This window comes from Tauraco erythrolophus, chromosome 14, assembly GCF_009769465.1.
Source record: "Tauraco erythrolophus isolate bTauEry1 chromosome 14, bTauEry1.pri, whole genome shotgun sequence".
NCBI classification, from domain to species: Eukaryota; Metazoa; Chordata; class Aves; order Musophagiformes; family Musophagidae; genus Tauraco; species Tauraco erythrolophus.
The window spans coordinates 804,004-817,835 of record NC_141478.1 but is presented as its reverse complement, the minus strand read 5'-3'; the positions used below and the strand labels follow the sequence as shown (position 1 = coordinate 817,835).

Below are 13,832 nucleotides of genomic sequence, written 5' to 3'. Positions count from 1 at the left end.
TACGATCTCCAAATTACTTTTAGAAGTGCACCATGAGCAGCTGGAAGATTACGAAAAACCCCTACCCGAAACAATCGGCTAGGATCAGAACAAGCGCTATAATCACCATCAAAGAGGAAGAAATACCCTGGGCGGGATATTTTGGCGATCCCGAGCTCAACCAAAACAGTCACAAAGAAACGGTAAGACCTGTCCTCTCAAGAGCTCCTCGGCACCACGCAACGGAGCAACAGGCTCGCACAGTGCTCTTCGGTAGCGCAGGAGCCCGCAGATGATCGATGCGGTTCGCAGCACGCTAACACCTCCCGGTATCGGCAGGGAACGCCAGTAACGGGCCGGGGTGGCGGCGGTGCTGTACGTTACCGGCCGGGACCTCGCGGCCGCCGTGCCCCCGTCCTGCCCCCACGAGTGACAGCGGGCACAGTCGGTGTTATGCCCTCCGCCCACCGCGCTGACACCCACCGCGGCAGCCTCCTGCCGCCCGGGGTCCCTGCTCCCCGCGCCGGGGCCCGGGAGGCAGCGGGACGGCAGCCCCCCCCGCGCCGGGAGCGTACCCCCCCCCCCCGGAGCCGGTGACAGACGCGTCCAGCGCTGCCGCCCCGGCGCGGCGACAGCCACCGGCAGCAACAGGCGCGCCCTGCGCGGCGCTCCGCGGGAGCCCCGGCGGGCACGGCCCGCCCGCGCAGCCGGGGCTGGGGCGCAGCCCGCAGAGCGACGCCCCCTGAGCCGGCCCGGCCCGGGACGCGCCCCCGCCGCCGCGCACAGCGCAGCCCCCGCGCTGCCCACCGCCGCCCGGGGCGCGGGGCGGGACGGGGCGGGCGGGACGGGGCACGGCGGGCGGCGGAGACTCCCCGCAGGCCTCGGCCTAGAGGGGGGGGACGCGGGTGGGTGCCGGCGCGGGGGTGACAGCCGCGCCGCCCGCTCCTCCGCGGGCAGGGGGCTGGCCCGGCAGCTCCGCGCCCCCGCTCCGGCGCGGCCGCGGCTGGCCGGCCTCGGCGATCGGCGAGGGGAGGTGAGCGCGGAGGGACGGCGCGTCTCCGCACGCAGCGGGGCGCGGAGCCCGGCGGGCGGGGGCCCCGCCGCGGGGCAGGCCCTGAGCGGAGGCTCCCGCCGGTCGCTCCGGAGCGGCCACCCGCTGCCTCCCCACCTGATCCCGGGCTGGGACCCCGCGCTGGCCGGACCGCCGCGCCAGTTACCTGCGGGTGCGGGGTGCCGGGCAGGCGGGCCCCCGGTGTCCGGGTCCCCGGCGGCCGAGCCGGGCCGGGCCGGGGCGGGCCGGGCCGGGCGGGCGCCGCTGTGTTTACACCGCCGCCGGGGCTCCGCGCTCCGCAGCCGCTCAGCAGCCAGTCGCCATTTCCCGCCTACCGACCTGCTACACCGCACGGAGGGACCCGGATGGGGAGAGGGGCCGCCGCGCAGGCGCAGCCCGGCCGGGGGCGGGGGGCCCGGGGACGGCGGCGCCGGGGCAGGCCGGGAAGGAGGGGAGCCGGGGCCTCGCCAGGGGAGCGGCGCCGGGCGGAGAGCGGCGGAGCGGGGGCGCGGGAGAGGGCCCGGCCGCCTCTTCGCCGCGCCGGGAGCCGGAGGCTGCGGTGCGGGGGCCGCGGGCGGAGGAGGCAGCGGCCGCCGCGCCGCGCCCTGAGGTGAGGGGAGCGCTGAGGGAAGAGGAGCGCGGGGGGGGCGGCGCGAGCGGTGCGCGGCCGCGCCGGGCCCCGGAGAGGTGTGGGGGGGCGGCAGAGGTCGCGCCGCGCCCGAGGCGCTGTGAGGGGACGGGGAACGCGCCGGCGGCGGCCCCGGGAGCGCCGGGCTGGGCGGCGGCGACCCCCGGGGCACGGCTGGGGAGCGCCGGCGGCGAGCGGCGCCCGGGCTGTGCGGGTCGGTTCCCCCCGCCGCGCGGAGGAAGGCCGGGCCGGCGGGGAGCGCTTCCCCCGGAGCGGGGGCGGAGAGCGGCGCTTTCCTGCGCGGCGCGGCGGGCAGCGCCGGGGCGGCTTCGCGGCGGCGGGTGCGAGGCCGCAGGGCCGGGCGGGCTGCGGCGGGGCCTCCGGGCGGCGCTGGGGCCGCCGCGCCCGGGGGTGCTCCAGGGGAGGCCGCCCCCGGTCGCCGCCGCTCCGGCCGCCCCCTCCCCCTTGCCCCGGCGGCTCGCTCCGGCCCGTGCCGGCGTTCCCGGTCCTGCCTTCCGGCCACCTTGGCATGCCGCGGCTCTTCGGGGTTCACCTCCTTTCCCAAGCTCGGGGCGCTGCTGCTTTCGTGATTCGAGTTGCTGTTTGAAGGCGCCTGTGGGGTCTACTGTGAAGTTTTATTTCCACTTTCACTTTTTTTCTTTTTCTTCTTCTTTTAGGCAGCCTCTTTTCGGCGTGAAATGTTGAGGACGCTGCGTGCTTTGGGATTTGAGTGACTCAGTGAGGCAGCTTGACGGTCTTGTGCAGTCAGGAGGATGCAGTGAGGTCAGGTTTGTTGTTTGCATCCTGCCGGACCCGTGTATCTGATTTTTCTTTCTGTCGGTGATCACTTTTATCCACCGAGCTTCTTAAACAGATATCTTCAGTTCTTAGGTTCATATCCATTGTGACATTAGGATATCTTCCCAAGATATTGCTCAAAATGGAACGTTTTTACAAAAGTAGCTTGTATCCACGTTCCCTAGCAGTAGGCAGAAACCCACACAGGTGGGTACTGTGTGGTTTCTTTTTCTGCTACCTGGTGACTTCCTTCCTAGCTTTTAAACCTGGGTCATATTATAAAAGTCCCAGCTCTCTAGTCACTTAAAATATTTATTGGCTTGTTAAACTGAACCACATCTGCTGCTGCGAAGCCAAGATTTGTTTTAGAATCTATCACAGGCCTCTGGTATTCTTTAGCAGAAGACATTATAAAGCTAATTTTGCCATAGTAACTTAAGAAAAGAGGTAATAAAAAGGCAGTGGAAACAATGTAGTACTCATTCAGGACAGGTAGCCTCATTCCTTTAGAGCATTGAAGTGTTTCTAAACACACTCATTAACCGTAGTACTTGAATGTTTTTTATATGATCAGCTGTGAAAAAGGATAGCTTGGACATGTTAAAACTTAATTGTTTGTCAGTCCATTAAGAGGAGCTAGTGTGGCAGGATAACTTTGTGATGTCTCACGGTACAAGCCCAAAAGGACGTTCACTGGTACTTAGAAAGTGGGAGTTTTGAAAAATGGTAGGTGGAAATACTTTTTCAAACATGTAATTAGAATGAAACTGGCTGCCAGAGGAAGTTGTTCAGCAAGATTCAAAGCAAGCAGATATTTGTACGAATACCAAAACAGCCTGGTACCTTTACAACAACAGCCAAAAAACATGCAGAGGAGAGGTTAAAGCCTGTAACTCAGAGTCCAAACTAGTATTTGTGGGAATGAGATCTGCACTTTTCTGTGTCACAGAATATTAAAGTACGTCTTCCACAGCAGTCTTGTGCTTTCCTTGAGTTGCCTGGTTCTGCGCCGTGTTGGGGAGAGGGCTGTGAGCTTTGCCACGTGCCCGGTGGGAATGGGTGAAACCATACTGCTCATTGACGTTGCAATTAGCAGTTTTGAAGGCAAAAGTGCAGAGGTCCACCTGCTGCGGCCTGTTTTCCACGTTATTAAGTATCCTGTGAAAAAGGCACGAGCTCTGCGTGTGTGCAAAACGGCCGAACGCTCGATAACGCCGTGTCTGCCTGCGCGCACGTGGCACAGCGGGAGCTTTGACCAGGTGTCCGTCCAAAGAAGAGGCTCGTGTTGGCAGCAGGTTCTTCCCTGACCATGGATTTCAGGCACTCCGTCAGACTGAGGTGTCCTGGGTGCTTGTTTTCCTCACTTTACAGAGAAACAGAAGGGAAAAACACAGAGTTGCCAGAATGCTGCACGTTCTTGAAATGCTACACTCTGGATGTTCATCTGAAAGGCCATTCTTCGTGTCTTACGGTTTCCTCACTTCTCTTTTTTCCCCCGAGTCTTGCTGATCCATTAGCTGTGTGTTTACATGGATGTGCTCCTTTAAAGTGACGCGCTTCAGAGTGACTTCCCTGTTTGTCGTAGAGATTGTTGGTGAGTCCACCAGTTTCTCTCTCGTGTGCTGCTGGAGTTCCTCTTTCATGTGTCAGGACTGACGTGTAGGGATCGGGTCATCCCTCAGAATTCTGTTTCACAAGCTAAAATCCTAAATCTTGCCTTGAGGGCCTTGCTTTTTCAGGAGGAAAGGGGTTAATTCCCTGGATGATTTTGAGGGGGTCTTCCTCTAAGTTCTCTCTAGAGTTTCCGCATCCTCCTTGCAGATACCACAGGGTACTCTGAGTGCAGCAGCAGTTCAATCCAGCTTATTTTACCGAAGTGAAACAACTGTGACATGACTGAGAGAGAGTTGCTGTATAAACAGAACCGATTCTTACTTGGGTTTGTGTTTCTAAAATTACCTATTTCTAGTATTTTTTATTTCTTGTGCTTGTCTGAAGGGAAAACATTTTGTTTTATAGGTGAACAGAGCCATGCACTTGCCTTACATGAGGAGCAGGTAGCAGGCTGTGCGTGCTCCGTCATGCCTGGACGCCTGCGATCCAGTCTGTCTGTCCAGGAGCAGCTACAGACTCGCTGTTCTCTCTGCTTACCCTTCAGCTGACGGGAATCAGCGTTCCTGTGGTGCTGCATCCCTGCAGAACAAAGGCAAGCACAAATGAAACGAACCGCTGTGCGTGTTCGGTCCAGCACAGCGCACCGCTGAACGGTCTGCAGTCGTGGAGCAACCCGCAGGGACAGAAACACCCATCCACGGGCGGCCAAGCCCACTTTCAGGAGGTTAAACTGCAGAGTGTCCGTACTGGCAATGCCACTGTGGCTGCGTGGCGACAGTTTGGTATAGGCTGGGGAATTAGGGTATTATGGTTTCTGTGTTGGCATCAAGTTCTTGCATGAATATCGTCACTCTGTGTGTGGCTGGCTTGAAAAACCCACTGCATTCTAGTGAATAGATACATATGCCCTCAATTGTTGGATGGTTTTTTTTCCTATTTTATTTAAACCAGTGCTGTACTAGAGAAATGTGGTCATCTTAGTCCTGGAGTCAGCTGGAAAGCTCTGGCTAGTGCAGAACACCATGTTGTTTCTCCACAGTGGTACAAAGCACCCAATCTCACATCTTCTAGTTTATTGCAGCAAGATTTTTGATCCTATTAAATATTCTGGTTTTTCTCTTCGAAGAAGGGTCCCAGGTTACTTAAACTTTAACTTCAAGTTACCATACTTGGGTCCTAGGTTACTTAAAAGTTCGGTATGTATCCTGGAATACAGATTGCAGTGGACAGCTGGATGTATGGATGCTGAGACTCTCCATGATACGGATAAAGCAGAAAGTTGTCAGATACAGAATTTCTTCAGAGACCGGTGCTGAACAGTGAAATGGATTCTGCTCAGGACCTCAAAAACCTTGCTTCAAGTAAAACAGCTTTTGTCGATCCAGCTTTTTTCCAATATGCAAACAAAATAGTGGTATTAAAAGGTTTTCTTCTACATAAGTATATTTATACACTCTTATTTCTTTGCCATGGGAACATGTAAGAATGTTTTGACAACCGTTAAGCAGTTGTGTTGATGCCTTGTTTTGAGGATGTGCCACCAATGTTAATGCAGACCGTGTTTTGAGCAGGTTTCGTAATGGGCTGCTTGTACGAACAGCTTTAGTGTTGCTACCCGAAAAACAGTTTTAGGGTAATAAAACCTCAAGAGTTCCAATAAAATTTGGGCTTTTCTTCTGGCATGTGGAAGTCGAAGAAATCACTTTGTTCACGCTGTGTTGGGTGCACGCAGGTTTGTGAATTCTTCAGTTGCTGTGAGATATTTGGGAACGAGTGAACTAGTGGAGCGGAGGTGAGTTCTCCACACCCCACCAGTACACACCATGGGTGTTTCTTCCAGCAAATCCACAAGAGTTTGAAGCGAGTGGTGAACAGTTTCGTGTGCAGAAAAGGGCCTGCTTAGTGGAGGTACCACCGAGTGACAGACACAGACCTGGCTCCTCTGCCTCTTCTAGTACTGGTGTGGCCTCTGGCAGGTCAGACATGGAGCTGGGGGGAGATGTGGTGTAGCATTTTGTAACTGAGTGTCAGAAATTGTGCCTGCAGAGGAGAGGGCCTGCTGCAGATACCAACCTTACGCTGAAGCAGGAGTCGTGGCGACGTGTGAAGTCGAGTCAACCGTGCGTGTTTTCCAGGCAAACCAGCCGTGACCCACAGAAAACATCTGATGGTGTCTTGCAAAACGCTCGCTTACGAGAGAGCCTGTGTTCCGCAGGCTTTGGATTTCTCACAGTTTATGGTTTTGTCTATGGGAGCACGTAAAATGGTGACGTTTAATAAAATACTGACACCATTAGGTATTGACTCTCTGTTTTCAGCCTGTCACGTCAGTCTTCAGAGCATTTTAAGCAGAACGCTCTTTGCAGCTACTAAAAGCCTGAAAAATGTGGTTATTTTTGTTTCATATAGGGCTGTTTTGTACCTCTCAGTGGGGTGCTACCCATCAGTTCGTTTGGTTTTCCTGATGTTTAAACTAAAATAGATTCATCAGTGAGCCCCAGCTTTTGTGGGATCCGTGTGACTTGGAGAAAGCTTTGGCAAAACCCGTTTACTGAAAACCCACCAGATTGCACAGTTGGGACTGACGAGGATGAACTGGGTTGTTTCTGTGGTGGTTCACTGCAGGCGATCCTATTAAATATTCTGTTTTTTCTCTTCAAAATCAGGTTTTTCTCTTCCTGCATTTCTCATACTAGTTGAAATCATCCTTCAGTCTTGGCAGCAAAGTCATCAGCTCACTCTTAATTGTTTTCCTTCTGTTCGTTACAGAGGTGCTTGGGATTTGTGCAGTCATGGCTATGCCAAGGTTTTTCCCAGTAAGCAGGATAAACACTCCTCTGATTTCACACTTACCAGGTTTGAAGACTGAATCAAATCATCTGGAGAGGAAAATTCTGTCTCCTCCTCTCCAACCCTTTTTTGCGGGGGAGAGAGGGAGGGGAACGTTGAAGCAGAGGAGGAGAGGGAGGAAAATCCGTGGCAGAGAGAACATCAAGTGAGTTCTGTTTGGGTATTTTTTTCCTCTCCTCAACAAGCTGGATTCTTACCAGCTTCACATTTCCTGTGTGTCTGAGGTAGGAGGCAGCACTCACATTTTAAACCGAAACAAAGATTTGTTCTCTGACTTTTAACAACCTAATTGGTTCGGTCTGTCTCTAGCGGAGCAAGAGTTGCACAAGCTTTGGAAGTTCATGCCCTGTTTGTAGGCTGATGTCTCTCCAAGTCAGGTTTCTCTTCAGGGCTGGGCATAAAAACAAAGTGCTGCAATCACTTGCTGATCGAAAATGACTTAGGAATATGTATTTTCTCAGTTTAACCTTGGGCAAAATATTTTTGGCATTACAGCATTCGTTTACAGGGACTTGTGAGTGCTTTTTAAGTGCAGCCTTTTTTAATGAGAGTTTTTAAAGTTTGGTTACTTACGCAAAGGGTAGAGGGGTTTGTCCTCTTTGTCATTTCGCGTTTGGAATCTTTAGGAAATGGAACAATTGCAGGAATTTTCGTGGTCTTTGGTATGGTATCAGCTCTCGGTGTTTGAGGAATTCAGTATTTTCCTAAAGTTCCTCACAGTTATTACATGTTAATTAGTTTATATCTGTACTGTGCTTTGAGGCTGTGGAGTTATTAATTAAAAAACGGGTAAGACGGCAGTGTTTAGGTGGGTGCACACCACCTTCGAAGCGATTCATCGATGACCCTGCTGCCACCGCCTGCATCATGTTGTCATCACCCCGTTATTCCGCTGGGTGCCGGAATGCGGGCTCTGCCTCTGTCCCCGCAGGAGGAGGGCCCTCCATGCCCTGCTCTGGGGCGCACCGAGCACACGGGGGGCGGCTGGCTGCTCACCCCGCGCCGCTTTCGCACGTCTGTGAGTTCTAGAGACAGATGATGGGGTTACGCAGGGGTTCCCCCACCCAAACCCCTCGGCTCCGTCAGCCCGCGGGGAGGTGCGGGAGCTGCACCGGGCCCGGCAGTCACGGTGGGATCGCGGTTCTTGGCTTTTGGAACGGCGCGAGAGGGAAGTAGGAGGGTTGAGTTACATGGAAAACTTGCAAACAGGTACGTGTTCGGTGCGTAACGCTGCTCGTGCCTCTCTCTCTGAGGGAAGTACGCGTTCCTTGCCTGCAAGTCGGTCTGCGGGATGCCCTTGCTAAGGACAGGATAAACTGGGCCCGACCAAGTGTGATGGGAATGGTTCAGCCGTTGGCTTTGCTGGATTCGTCCTGCCTCACCTGGGACACGTCACCTGGATGTCCGAGTTGGGAGCCCTTCCCTCGTGCTCCACGGAAAACAGGAGTTGAATCTCCGTGTGGAGGAGCCTGTTCCTTTCCCTGAACTGTAACAAGAAACGCGGAACAATTGGACACTTCCCAGATCATCTTTGCCAAGTGCCCAGAGCCGAGGAGCACGGATCAGCAGGGACCGCGTGCGTCTGGCTGCCGCTCTCCCACAGGTGGGTTTGCCTCTTACTGCGACGTTGAGCACGATTTTGAGTAGTGGATGGAAAAATGAAGAGTAGGCAAGGAAAAGGAAAATGAAGCCTTTGGGTCACCCCTTTGTAAAACTTCCGCGATATTTCCATGTATTGCAAAATTATTTGGATAGTTCAGACTGTGTGTGTAGCCACTGCTCACCCTGACAGTCACTCAGGTGTCCTTGCAGTTACTTCCAAAGTATAAATGCAAAAGGAAAATGTATCATGGTAGGATATTTCTTATGTTTTAAAAGTATTTTTCTTTAGATCCCCCAGAAGCGAGTCTCTCGATACGAGTGTCCTTCCTGTGGACTCACCTAATCACAGCTCTCAATGGGAGCGTGGTAAACGTTGGGAAAAACATGTTAGACGCAGCCCGAGGGAATTTGTTCTCTCGGGTCCGATTTCCTGAGTTTTCTGTGGATTGTTGGCAGGTGAAGTTCTACATGCTCGGGAGCAATCCCTCTCTCATCGCTGCGTACCGAGCTGTGCGTGCAGCCAGCGTGCCGGAAGGGAAGAGCTCGGAACGCGCGGCGTAGGGAGCGAGAAGCGGGTGAGCTCTGTGTTGCCACCATGAATGTCAGCAGTCGTGGTTCTTTACACCTGAACTGGGGCCAAACCGTAACGCCACAGGCTGCTTAAGGCTCTCACAAAACACCCATCTCCGTCCCTTTGGCTGGGTAGGATTTCAAAGCTTTACTGTTTAAAAAGCTGGTTTCATTTCGATCCCCAAGAGCACGCCTTAGCTGCAGACACCTACTGGTGAGCGCAGAAAAAGAGGGAGCAGTTGGTTGCTGCTGGGAGTCCTGGCTTGGAGCGAGCACCGAGTGTGGGGCGCTCTGGCCTTGCTGGCCTCTGGCAGGGGAAAACCAGTTGAAGGGGGTGTCCTGTCTGTGGTGGACAACTGGAGGCACGGGGAGAAATCAAGGTTTATCGGCAAAGATCCTTTTTACTCCAAACGTACTGTTTTCTTCAACCTTGTAAAAATTATGAACATTTTTCACTTTTCAGAGTAGATCATGTCTCTGAGAAAGAATGAAGCTGCTGCCACCAGCGTCTCACAAGTTAGTACAGGTGGCTCAGGTGTCGGCTGGGTAAAAACATACAGGAGTAAATAGATTTTTCATGTTGCTTTTGAATAGTGCTGCTTCTTTTCCCTTTAATCTCAAGTCAGTAGGAAGCCCCTTTTCCAAGAAATATATTTAACTCGGTTTGGTGTGTGCAGGGTTATGTTAGGGTGGAGCCGTTAACTCTTTACGGACTTAAAAAGTAAGTGTAGGGAAAAGAATGAACTAATCAGAAATCATTCCAGAAAAAAATGGAATAACTGAAATAATTTGAATTTTCTGGTACAGTAAAAATACAGTGTGCTCTACCCTTTTTATCAACTGATAAAAGCTGATAAATCAGCTCTTTTGTTTTGTTTGGGCTTTTTTCCCCTTCTTTTCTTCCAGTTTAAAGAACTGTACCAAAATTCAGCCAACATGGTTTGTGGAAGGGCAGTGTGCCTGCCTGGCTCCAGCGAGCGCTGATCCATAAATCCAGTCTGAATTCTGGTTTAAATACTGGCTTTGGGCTTAGGCTTTAGTGAGAAGTAGGTGCTCACCTTTACCACGCTCCCAAATTTCTTACCAGTGACAGTGCTGAGCACTTAGCGGTGCAGAATCGTAACGAGAGGTGAAGCTCTTAAAAATGTGTATGAAAATGGGATGAAAAGATACCAAAAGGTGTGTCGGTGCTCTCGGCTGCTTTTTTCCAGAGGCTGCGCCGTAACGCATCGCCGTGCAGATCAAAAGTTATTTATAGTGTGAGCCTTAAAGCAGGAATCGGTGCGCCGCGTGCTGCTGTCGCTGGCTGGGTGTGTTGCTGAAAGGGCTCTGGGCTGGGCTGGGGCTGCAACATGGTCTGAATTTTCTTGTGAACCAGTTCCACCAAACGTGAGAGCCAGTTTTATTTTGAAGGCTCGCTGGTGGGTTCAGGGAAGCAGATGTTCAAGTAGCTCTCGCTCCCTGAAATATGTCAACGTTTTGTGTGCTGCCGTTTCCACGGAAACGGGTATTGGCTCAGCAGGAACAGCATAGGGATTTCAGAATTACATTTTAAAAACCAAAATCAAGTCAGGTTAGTCATTCTTATTTTCACTCGTAACCACCGATAGCGGTGCTGAACAGAACCTGTCTTTGAATATATTGGGAATAGTCATCTGAATCGGCAGATCGGTGATTAATGTTTTAATTTTATTTCTTTTAAATGAGCGAGCGCTTGATAGAACTTTATTAGAAAAACAGGCATTGATTGCACTTTGTGCAGCACAGGCTCTTCTGCATCCTGGAAGGCAATCACGGTTTTATCACTTCTTCAGGCCTCCACCTTCCTCAAGAGGTGAGACATGTATTGGATGAGAACTACAGATCTCAGCTAGTTGGCAAACTAGACATTTTTAAAAAAATAAAGTGGCTCATGGGACACAAAACTGATGATTGGTGAGTTTGTACCTTGAGCAGCACGTAAAAACGCAGGGAGCCCCGTGTTCCTGCGGGGACGCGTGCTGCGGGAACAGCCGGTCACGGCCAAGGCGTTACCCCAGGTCAGCCTTGCTACAGCCCTCAAAAATAGGCTTAAACCAGCGGGCTTGTTGCTTCCCAGGAGATGGTACGAAGAACAAATCTCACACGAAGTTGAGGAGCAGGAGCTCCAGGAATTCCTGAAAAACGAAGGTGCCTCTATTTGTTGCCTGGCATCTTCAGCCTGATCACGCAGACATTTATTTTCCAGCTGGCGCGGTGGTCAGGCGCCGCTCTGCGGTGAATCCAACAGCCCAGGAGACGCGGCTGGCGTTGCGTGAGGAGGAGGAGGGCAGCGAGGAACAGCAGGAGAGATGGGAATGGGAAGGTGGACTGGGACTGGTGAGGTGGAGGAAGCAGCAGGAGCCACGTGTGAGAGGGGAGAGGCTCAGGGAACAGCTGTAATGAAGCCACCTACAAACAAACCAAAAAAAAAGCAAGGAACATTGCTCTAAAAACATGGGCAGTTTCTCAAAAGAACACACTTTTTTTTTTTTTTTTTTTACTAAAGCAGAATTTGTTTGACAGAACAATTCCCCTTAGAAATAAAATTCTTTAAACATTGGATCATGAAATAATGAAGGGTAAAGTGCTCAGTGACCTAAATTAGATTCCTTAAAAGGATACCCGCTCAGATCAAACTGCTTCTATATGGGTTATGCTCCAGCCAAATATTTTCCCAAAATCCCGAGGCAGCACGAGCCCCCAGCTCAGGCGCACAGCCCGCCGAGTGCCCCCGGGCGTTCCAAAGGGAACCGGGAGCGTTTGCCGGTCGGCAAACCTGCCGAGCGCTGCGGCTGGCAGCCGAGGAGGCACCGGCCAAACCAGAGGGGAGGTTTTCTCCTCGGACACTCCTGTCTCCCCTTTGTAGCTCCGTGTTTCCCCCTTCCGCGGCGGGTTACGACGTAAGCCATAAAACTGTGAGTATGGATTTCTCAAGGAACAGAACAGAAACACACACGAAGGAAGGGAACTGCTTGAGACCAAACGTCCAGCCGGGCTGGTAGTTCCCTGTTTTACCATCTCCTTCCAACAGGATGAGAAACATGAATTTTTCTCATCTTGCCCAACCCGTGTTAACCCGTGAGCGAGGGGGCTGTTTCCTGGGAGATGCGGAATCCTTCGTTACCGGTCGCTCACCGCCAGGTCGCTGGTTGCAGCCCTACGGTTGGTGCCATCTCGTTAAACTTTGCTCCGACCGCGCGGGCGGCGGCCAGGCGGGTGTGTGCCATGAGCTCTCCGTGCTCCTTTCCAGACCAGTTCGTGGCAGAAGTGAGGTAGCCAACAGGGCAACTCAACGGCGACGGTTTAGCCAGGTGTTAAAAGCCAGGATGAATGTTGGTTTTATTTTTTACTACCACTAGACTTAAAAGATATCGTAACATGGACTATTCTAAATATAAAGCAAGATTCAGCCTGTGGCATGCAAGAAAACAGGTTACACATAATAAGAAATTGATTATGCGTATAATAGTTATCACAAGACTCTAATTACAAAGCTCACCTATTTCCCAACATGTTATCTAATGATTTTGTCTACTAATGCCAGATGTCGTTCTGTGTCATGCACAGAAGTAACCAGGTTACAGTGGAAATCAGACCAGAACACATCAAGGAATCCTTCCCATCATTTACCATCCCACTCGGTCAGCAAACACACTGAGACGGGCCCTGAGCTCTAACCCAGCACTCTGCTTTTATAGAGAAAGGGTCTGGGGGCTGTTGTTTCCAAAATCACTGCACCTGCACAAAGAAATAACGTGAAATGGTTTAATATTCTAGAAAGTAAGAAGCTAAAATAAGATTTGATTTTGTGTCTGTCTCCCCCTCACGTTACTGGCAGTAAGAGGCAGCTCAGAACGCGTTGCCGGTGTTGCCACGCACGCTCGCACCGAGGGCGCAGAGCTGAGGCAGACTTCTGGCTTGGGAACATCCAGGGAGCAGCTGCTGGAGCTGCTCTGCCCGGGACAAAACACGAGCTGTGAGGCACACGGCGAGTTCCTCAGCCCCATCGCTGCCCAAGTCGGCCTTTAGGAAACTCTGTAACTGCTGCCCATACGTCACAATGGAATCATGGAATGGTTTGGGTTGGAAGGGACCTCAAAGACCATCCAGTTCCAACCCCCCTGCCATGGGCAGGGACACCCTCCACTACACCAGGTTGCCCAAAGCCCCATCCAGCCTGGCCTTGAACACTGCCAGGGTTGGGGCATCTACAATACCTCGACTTCTGTGAATCCCCAAGTTAATCCAATTGTAAGAAGTCAAAAAAAAAAAAAAAAAAGAGCCAGAAGCCTCGCATACTTTAAACAACTTAATTTATTAGAACCCTTAAATGTTGCTTTCATTAGAAGAATCAAGTTAACACCTAATTCAGGGTGAAATTACATTTTAAGACAAAAAAATGTAGAGCTTAAATACAGTATTTACTGAAGACTGCTATTCTTAGAATCCTTGTACAAGTTTACACTTACGGTGTGGTATTAGTATGGTACCTAATTCCGAGCAGGTTCAGCATTTTAATTTCCAACTGAAAGTACATCACACCATGCAAGGGGCTATTCCCCATCTGCCTCCAGAAGTGTGGAATGAAGAGCTCAAGCCTTAAACAAAAAGCCTTGAGATGCATTGCCAGAACCTGAAATTTTTATTCCTTGTGTATTTAAGACTGATTGGTAGAAGGTCCCTGTAGCAAAATAAAACACAAAATAAAAATTGTTAAGA

General features: G+C 52.0%; 1 protein-coding gene across 1 annotated transcript in view; it reads right to left on the bottom strand.

Annotated features, from left to right (window-relative positions):
- The window catches only part of CTDSPL2 (CTD small phosphatase like 2), a 37,179-nt gene extending 35,951 nt beyond the window's left edge, over positions 1-1,228 (bottom strand). Inside the window, exon 1 of the mRNA XM_086620424.1 lies at positions 1,197-1,228. The gene's annotated coding sequence lies outside the window, so the exon portion shown is untranslated. The remainder of the gene's footprint in view (positions 1-1,196) is intronic.
- Between the last annotated feature and the right edge of the window lie 12,604 nt (positions 1,229-13,832).